Below are 7,112 nucleotides of genomic sequence, written 5' to 3'. Positions count from 1 at the left end.
TAAAAGGGAAAATAGAGTGGAGTTGGAAATGCTAATACTGATAAAAATGTAAGTAGTCCAGATCAATGCAACACCGCAATTTGGTACCAAAAACATTCATAATGAAAACTATTTATTATTATTATTATACTTGTTTATTATTAATACATTTACCTTCTCTATCTGCTTGTTTATCTAATAATTTTTGTTTGTAAAACAATATTTCTTCCATTTTTTAATATAAGTCGTTTTAGAGAATTTTTTATGTTCCAAATTATATGCCGTTTTCGGTTTTTCTATGTAAAATTTATTAACACTTAATGTTATATAACCAATGATAATATACCTTCTATTTTATTATTGGTTGATTTGTGGTTAGATAAATAATTAATGATGTTTTTATTTAAAAATATAAAAAATTAATAATTTTTTAATCTATGTGCATAATATTAAAATGACTTATATTAAAAGACAGAGACAGTAATTATTTTTATGTGGGTTTAGTGTGGAGTGGAGCCCACATATGTTAATCACAATTATCACGCACTGGAAAACTAGGGAATCGTCCTTTGCTGTCCGGGAGACAGAGTCAAACGACGGATGTGCCATCTATTCATTAGTCCTTGACACACAATTAGATTCTTAGAATATGGTCAAAATTGATTTCGGATTTTAATTTGTAACACGCAAGCTCTTCCTCTTGTTTTAACAAATTGGTTTATTTAGTTGATCAGACTATCTCCAATAGTCCCTCATTCTGAGGGACATCAGAAAATGGGGAAAATATTTTCCAATAGTACATTATTTTGTGTTTAGCCTTTTAATTTATAAATTAGTCTTTAAAATTTTATATAATTTTGTTTTATATCTTAAAAACTCAAGATTTGTTTTATAGTTAAAAAAATTATTAATACTTTCATAATATAATTATAAGTTTAAATAAACCCTTGTATCTTTTTTAGAATTTGTAGTAAAATTTGTAGTAAAGATTTTGGGTAAAATTTGTAAGTTATATAAAATAATAACCATTATTTAGAATTAATAATAAATAGTAAAAACATAATATATTTGAAAAAATTTTTAGGAGAAAAAAGAAGAGAACCATTGGAGTAAAATGTAAATTTATTTTGAATTTATCTCATTTTGAGGAAAAAATGAAGGTAACCATTAGAGATGACATTAGTGCTTTGATTTCTTTCATGAAAAATGTCTCTTTCTTTTTTCATTTTCTCACAAATAATATTTGTATTTACAGTGCAAATGTTTAAACCAAATTACAGATTTAGCTCTAATAGTTTAGCTTATTACTTTTGACAGATAACATACGGTAAAAAATCTTATTTGAATGATAGTTTTGATTGTGTCAGAAGAGGACGGGAGAATTCAAACCTTTTTTTTAATATTACAAGGTTCTGGATCAAAATCCGTAATTCCTCTAAAATCGAATACCTTAAATTTTAATTTTATCTCAATTTTTATACTATTTTCAAATTTATTTATAAATAGTAATCATTTTCGTAAATATTTTAAATTTATTATACAGAATTTTTTTTATAAATAATTTATATTTTCAAATTATCTACCTCCTAAATACTAAACCCTAAACAAGAATCACAAAACCTAAACCCTAAACAATAATCACTAAACCTAAATCCAAATGTTTAAAAAATTAGTTAAGGGGGTGATTGGTAGTGTCTTTAGAAGCTGTGGACATCCTTTTTAATTTCTAGAGCCATCTTTTAAAGCAATCATGCTTTTATTTCAGAAGCTATAGACAGACTTTTAATTTCTACATCCATTTTTAAAAGCAATCATGCTTTTATTCTTAAAATTGAATCCAAAGCCAAAATATTAAAATAGGAAATATATTAGCTTTAGAAAACACTTTCTCTAGAGCTTTTTATTTTGTGCTCTGAAAAAATTTCTACAGCAAAATAAATTAAAGCCAAAGCTAAAAATTTAAAACCTAAATCTTAGAGCAAAAAATAGAAAGCTACAGCTTCAACCAATCATAACCTAAATGTATTTTTGAAAATATTATCTAACTTAGTGTATTTTAAACAATTTCTTAAAAATGATATCAGAGAAACTATATTTTTATAATTTTTGAAAAATTATAAAACAATAATTGGTCAAGTAGTATACTGCTTTAGATAATATTTTCTTTGAAGATCAATGTTCTAAAAATTGTTTCATAAGAAATATTCTATGTATTTTATTAAACATTAGTGGTAAATTATAAATTTATAACACTAATTGTGTTTATTAAATTTTGGATTAATATAATAAAAATTGGTATAACAAAATTATTATATTTATAATCAAATTTAATATTTTAAGTATATGCAGAAACACCAAAATATACATCTTCTTAAATAGAGTAAATAATGCTATTGATATATTAAATTTAAAAATAGTTTAGGATAAGACATTAGGAAGGAGACGATACAAATCCTTACACATATTTTTGTTTTTTTTTAATGATTAAACAAACATCTATAACCATATACAAAAAAAATGTTATTTAGAAAAGAAAATTAAATGTTATACATTGGTAAGAATGGATGAATGCATCTATGAGAAAAGCGATGGACAACAAATAAACGAGCCAAGCTAACAATGTTATTTTTTGCCGGCTAAAATATATGTATTTATCAGGGATGACAAAGCGTTTTAAAAAGTTATGATAACAATAAAACAAGTTCAGTTAAGTTTGAGTTGTGATTAAATTCCTAGCTAGAACATCAACACAAGTGTTAATTGAACGGATCATATGAAAAAGAAAATACTAGATTGCCATTTCGTAATAATTTTAATGATTGAGTTGTTTTCTTAGTGTTGAATAGGCCACTAATTATTGTATTATCTTCTTCAAAACCTTTATTTGTAACCCAAAGATAAACATAACTGCATTATCCACATCAAAAACAAACATTTTGATTGTTCCAAATAATGTAGTCTTTCTATTTAAAAGCATTACTAGACTATTATCCGCGCTAAACGCGGGTTTATTTTTATTTGATTTTAAAAAATATTTAACCTTGATATTTTATAAAGATGTATTTGTTTATTTTTTTCTTCACCAAAGTCTCACATTATCCGTATAACAAATTTGGTTATATAATCTAATATCGTGATAAAATATTGATGTTTTTAGAAAAAAATCTTAATTTTTAGAAATTTTGTTACTAAATTTTCTAACAAATTTGAGTTTTTAAATATTCTACTTTTATTATTATTTGATTTATTGTTTAGATTTTGCATAAGGAAGTTTTGAATTTTTTTGAAAAAGGATAAGTAAGTTTTGATTTATTAAATATATTGCCGGATTTGGAAGTCAGATTTGTTTAAATATATGTGATAAATATTTTAAACTTCTTCATAATTTGATTTATTGTTTAGATTTTGTATAATTTTTTATTTATTAAATATGTTCAATATCACTCTCATGAGAAGTTGATTGTATCTAAAGTAACATTCTTTGGTTAGTATATGTTTACTGTCATTGCCATCACGAGAATGGTTCCGTTTGAACCATCACCTATTTTTGATTTTGAATTATAGTGCTGATTTAATATCAGTTTAGACCAACAGTAAACAGTTAATGGGTTATGCACCATTGTGCAAGAAACATGGTAGAGAAATGATAATTTGCTTCCGGTATGTATTCTCTCAACAAAAGTCACGTATGTTTAGAATTTAACGTTTCTGTTTATCCTAGACATATGTATTGTTGTACCAAAGAATAGTATAAGGCGTCCAAAACTTAAATGTCTAATGAAATTTGAATAGGTCTAAAATTTAAATGACAACTATTTTATGTAGATAAAAAGTAGGACTCTAAATTAATAGATTAGATATCACATTTTAACCATTCATTTAGTACACAAACTACAATATTAAAGTATGGTACTATTTTCTTGAATTTTATTGAGAATTTGCATCCATTTGTTGAACCTTTAAGACCCTTTTTATATAAATTTCAAAATTATCTTGTTTTTATTGGTTCATGTTTTGTTCAAACCAAAGCGCCAAACTGAGAAACATAAGTAATCATCAAACAATATTATTCTATTAAAAAGTAGCTTCATAAATTAGTTCAATGCTAAAATTTTAGAAGAAAATAGTTTTCTTTTTCTCAAAAAACTTTAAATCATATATATATATATATATGTAAATAAAAGAGAGTAAAATATATATTACCGAGTGTTGGAGAAAACTGATATTATGCCTAAGACAGAGAAAATATACTTTTTAACCTATGACTAAACATAACTATGAAAAATATAAAACGATGTACTATAATTCTATAAACTACTTTGCCACTCAAATATTTAATAAATTTTGACGTAAAAAGCCTCAGCTTGTTGGTAATTAGGTTAAGACTTGATTTGTGTATCAAGATATGTCAATCTAAAGATATCTGATATAATTCAAACGAATTGTAACATGTATCATCAAAACCCTAATTCAAAATGTTATACAATTAATGTAATTTTAACGTTTAGTGAATATCGGCATTCGAATACCTAAAACTTTTTCATTATAATTATTTTAATAAAAAAAATATTTTTGTACGATCCAATCTGAATTATTATTGATTGTTACCGTTTTACTGATTATGTTGGCGCCGTTTTAAATCGAACCTCAATTTAAAATTTTCTTTTATTGAAAAGTTAGATTCGTTAAATTGTTGGTTTTCGATTGTAACCGTTTAAATGCTTTGTCGGCGCCGCTCTAAATCAAATCCCAATTTAAAACTTTTTTATTGACATGGTAGGTTCGTTAAATGTGATTTTCGATCTCATTTCCACAATTTTGGTTGTCGTATCCAAAATATATAACGACAAAATTTTAAACATTAATAAATATAATCAACATTCGTTGTAGAACGGATTAAGAATATATATTTACGGATATAAAGCAATATGTCGACAAGAAAATAGGAAAATTATTTTAAGAAAATAGAATATAATTATAATTTCTGAAACACAACCTTGTAGAGAAACTGTAAGTAAATTAACACTCTTCCAATTTTGTTCTTGAAACATTTTTGAAACACTCTCTAAGTTTTATTATATAAAATTTGCTAGCTAATATTGCAGAGTTTAAACATATAAAATTATGTATTATTATTCTAAAACTAGAAAACACCATTTGATATTTAATGAAATAATGAAATAATAAAAATACTATAGAATACAAATAGTCACCAAAAATAAATATTTATAGAATAATATAATCTTAAAATAAGATCTGTATAATAAAGGAAATACATCTTATTCAAAATAAATTTTTTTGAATTAAGGAAATAACTTCCTACAGAATGTGTATACTTTGAATGGAACTTTATTAAAATGCCAATTTACTAAACAAAATTTATTAACAATAGGAAAATTGATTGATTCCCTTTCATTTTTACTAAAATGTGGCAAATTTTAAACGACATTTATATAAATGTAGAGATAATTTTTTTCCTTAAAAAGAAGAGAATATTGTGTTTTAACAAAATCAAGAAAACATCACGTTATTTACACAAACAATATTTTCACGTGTATATGGAATGTTTACAAGATATCAATTTAAAAGATAATGATATAAAAATTTATTTACAAGTCACTGATAAACCAAATCTAGTAATTTAATGGTAATTTTGGGTGATACTTCGTGTCAAAGATCCCATAAGTGAAATTTAGAACAAAATCAAGTTGGTTGAAATTTTGATGAAAAATAAGTAAATGAAAAAGAAAGAATAAGGATAGTTTTGTCATTGGGTGGATACTGAATTGGCAAATGGTGATACTCACTGCATGAGCTTCACCTGTAAGCCGTAACGTCTTTCTCTCTCACACACATAAAAAGAAAAACGTACAAAACATTTTTTTTTTCTTAACATAAACATTATATATACACACACACACATCTATGTGCAGAAATATTGAAGAAAACTTGGAAGCCTTTGAAAGAACTAGAGAAGTTTCACGTTTTTATACAAGAAGGATCATCGCAATGTTTATGCTCGCAGTGGTGATAGTGATTTTGGTGGTGCTTCCGGCCGTTCTTCCACCGCTTCCACCGCCGCCAATGTTTCTGATGGGAATTCCGGTGGTGCTGATGCTTATGCTTATCTACTTAGCCATCTCTTATCCTCCTCTTGGTTCCTCTACCTGTGCTTCTTCTTCCTATGACACTAACTCTACTGATGTAAAGTGAATGTGAGACAATGTGTATCCTATCCATATGACAAAGATAACATAAAATGCGTCATTAACTAATAAATTATTTCTTGCTCGACTCGTTCTCTATAGAAAACTAAGACTGAATACACGACGTAAAATCAGTTTCAAAAAAAAAAACATACACCGGCGTACGAGTTCTTATTTTGTCAAATAATTTGGTATAACGAATGCCAAACATCGAAGAAGCAATATTTAATTTAATTATACGCTCCATTACTCAAAGCGTTCAATTTCGAGAATTCATGGAAACTGTCTTTAATTTAAGTTTCTCTTGTTTTCTCCATGGTCTTTAGTTAATTTTTTATTCTCTTTGTCTTGAGACATGTGAACTCAACTTCAATGTAACAATACTCTATGTTAGGAAGTTTAGTGGGTCCTTTGAATTGAACTTCAATCTACTAACCCTTTTAGTATCATTATTCATTATTAGCTGTTGAATGCAGACTGAATACCTAAATGCTTTTTGATGAATTTGGTTTGCTTCAGGCTTGTTTTCTTTTATTTGTTGTTTTCAAATTTTAGAACAAAACTGTTTAGTTCATATTTTGAAATCTCTCACATGATTGATTGAATGTAGTTATCACAACTAGCAAAACGCCAAACTGTTGATGTCACATGATTGATTAACGTTTGAGACTATACTACATATTATGGTTTCGCGCCCGAATGAATTACGAACTTTAGGCAAAACTTCCTGTCTACAAAAGAATCAGTTCGAGCTAACAGCTGCTTCTAGCTTTGAGCTTCGCTTCTTTGACATCTTGTTCTCATCCGCATAGACCGTTTCTCGTTTCATCAATGGTTGTGATAGTTCTCAGTTTCGTTTTTGGTGGCAATGCCAGTGGTAGTGTTGAGGTGGACGAGCAGTGGATCTATTATATTGTCAATATCAAG

Source organism: Brassica oleracea, chromosome C3, assembly GCF_000695525.1.
Source record: "Brassica oleracea var. oleracea cultivar TO1000 chromosome C3, BOL, whole genome shotgun sequence".
Taxonomy (NCBI): Eukaryota; Viridiplantae; Streptophyta; class Magnoliopsida; order Brassicales; family Brassicaceae; genus Brassica; species Brassica oleracea.
Note: the sequence above shows the minus strand (reverse complement) of the source record.